The sequence below is a fragment of the Apteryx mantelli genome, chromosome 22 (genome assembly GCF_036417845.1).
Source record: "Apteryx mantelli isolate bAptMan1 chromosome 22, bAptMan1.hap1, whole genome shotgun sequence".
Classification (NCBI taxonomy): Eukaryota; Metazoa; Chordata; class Aves; order Apterygiformes; family Apterygidae; genus Apteryx; species Apteryx mantelli.
Genome location: NC_089999.1, coordinates 9,064,249 through 9,066,903, shown reverse-complemented (window position 1 = coordinate 9,066,903; position 2,655 = coordinate 9,064,249).

The window sequence follows — 2,655 nt, the reverse complement described above, 5'->3', positions numbered from 1 at the left end:
GCCTCCTGGAGCTCCTGGTTGTTGAGGATCTCCTCGGGGACCTGCTTCGCCACCCGCCGCACGGGGCCTCGGGCTGCAGGAAAACCAAGGCGTCTTACCCAGAGGAACGAGGAGGCAACCCATCCCGTAGACCACAGCCCGCTGGGTGCCCTGGCTGCCAAGGGACACCGGGCAGCCCTGACACCACCCGAGGACAGGGGACAACAAGGCAGGAGAAGGGCACGGGGTTTCTGCTCCCTGCCACCGGCACCTGGAATAGGCAGGGCAGCAGCAGGCCGGCTTTGGGGGCTCAATTTGCAGGGAAAAACGTCATTTGCACCAAGAAAGCACTACTGTAACTTCGTAAAACCCTCAGTGCTGCTCCCCACAGCTGGTGCCCATGCGCCGAGCCCCAAGTCAAGCACGACTAGCTGCAACTCTCAACCGCGAGCGTCCCAAGGCCGGTGGGAGCCTGCACCCCGCAGCCTGCTACGGACCCCGGGCGCCGAGCGTGCAGCCTCGCGGCAACCCGCTCCCCGCAGAGGGCAACCTTCCCGGCAGGGCAGCGAGCCACAGCTGGGCCCGGCGCCCGCTGCAGCGCGAGCCCCCCGCAGCCCCACGCCGGCACCTCGGCGTCCCCCTACGCCGCAGGGCTCCGGCAGCGGGAGAGCCGGGCCCGTCCCCGTGCCGGGAAGGCCCCTGCACCCCACCATCGTGGCCCGCGTCCCCCGCCAGCGCGGCGCCAGCAGGATCCACCCCCTCGCTCCGCGGAGTCACCGCGCGGCGGGGGAGTGACAGCAGCGGGATTATTCACTATTTCCAGCCCGCGAAGCGTCAGCCCCAGGCTGCACGGCACCAGCGCACATGAGCCACCAAACCCTCCGCACGGCCCACAGCGGGAGCCGCAAAAGGGCCAGCTGGGCCCGGCCCCGACGGGGGCCGCTCCCCCGGCACCAGCCGGGCCGCCCACGCCCGGGGCACCCGGCCAAGCCGAGGCAGCACCCAAAATACCAGGCGCGGCAGGTGCCCACGTCACCCACCGGGGAAGGGGCGCAGGGCAGCGGCGCGGGGAGGCCTGAAAGAGCAGCTTGCTATTCCTGGCCGCGCGCAGCTGCCGGGCCCCCGTGGGCTCCGGTGCGTCACGGCCCCGCGGCGCCGGGCGAGCGGCTGCCGGCACGGGGCTCGCCCGGCCCCGGCCCCGGCCCCGGCTCGGCCCTCCGCAGCGCTGCTCCGGCCCGCGGGACCGGCCCGCTTGCCCGGCACCGGGGCCCGCAGAGGTGGCTGGCCCCAAGACCGGGCCAACTGCCGGTACCAGGCCGGTTCCCCGGTACCAGCCTGGCTTCGCAGCGCAGAACAAGCCTCCTGGTCGGACCAACTCCCGGTGCCGGCCCGGTTCTCCGGTACCGGCACCAGGACCCCCAGCGAGATCCGGCCCCCAGGTCGGGCCAACGCCGGTACCGGCTCGGGCCTCCGGTACCGGCCCGGCCCGCCGGTACCGGCCCAAATGACCTCTGGGGGCTACACTGCGCCCCGGTCCCGGCGGTCCCGGCGGCCTCGGAGGCGCGGGCCCGACGACCGACCGACCCCACCGGCCCGGCCCGGCCCGGCCCGGCCCGGCCCAGCCCACCTGCGGCGGCGGCGGCGGCGGGGGCCGCGCTCCCGGCCGGCTGCTCCGGGGCCGCCATGGCGACAGACCCACGTGGAGGCCGGAAAGGCAGCGCTAGCCGAGCCCCGCGCGGGCGGCCGGGGCCTAGGCCAGAGCAGCCGCCGACCGAGACATCGAGCCCGGGCGCGCACGGCCGGGCCCCGACGGGACGGGCGGCGCAGCGGGGACCGGTGCGATGCCCCGTAGCCCCGGCCGCAGCCCCGGCCCCGCGCTCTGCAGCCGGTGGCTCTAGGCCTAGGCGGCGCAGCGCCGTGCACCGGGCTGTGCCAGAACCGCGCTGTCGGGGCTGCCGCGGTGGGCCGGACTGGTGCCCCACCGCCCCCCCGATGTTCGCCGCGGCACCCCCGGGGCCGGAGCTGCAGGGCGCCGACTGCCCCGCCGTCGCAGCACTGGGGCGGTTGCCATGGTGACGGCCGCCCCGTCGCGGGTCCCGGCCGTGGACCGGGGGGATAAATCCCCTTCGTAGGGCAGAAACCCTGTCCCCGGGCCCCGCGGGGTGGGAGGGGCCCCAGGGCAGCGGGCACCCCAGGGGGTCAGTACGGACATCAGGGTCCGCGGGAGGCATCGGCACCCCCGGTGGGGCGGAGGGGATGGGGAGGAGCGACCCCCGAGGGGCAGCGGGGACCCTCCTGGGGCAGCGGGGACCACGGGAGTGCGGGAGGGAGGGGACGGGGACAGCGGGAACCGCGGGGGGCAGCGGGGACCCGGGGAGCAGCGGGACACCGGTGGGGCGGCGGCGACTGAAAGGATCGGGGCGGGGGGAGGCAGCGAAGAGCAGGGGAAGGACCGCGGGGGCGGCCGGGCGGAGGGGACGGCAAAGGGCAGCGGGGACCCCGGCGGGGCGGTGGGGACAGCAGGATCCCCGGGCCGCCGGCAGGACATCGCGGCCCCCGGTGAGGCGGAGGGCAGCGGAGGGCACCGGGGGGGGGAGGTGGCTTGGAGGGACCCCGCGGGGGCGACCGGGACGTCGCTGGCCCGGCGGGACCAAGCGGGGGCAGCAGAGACCCCGA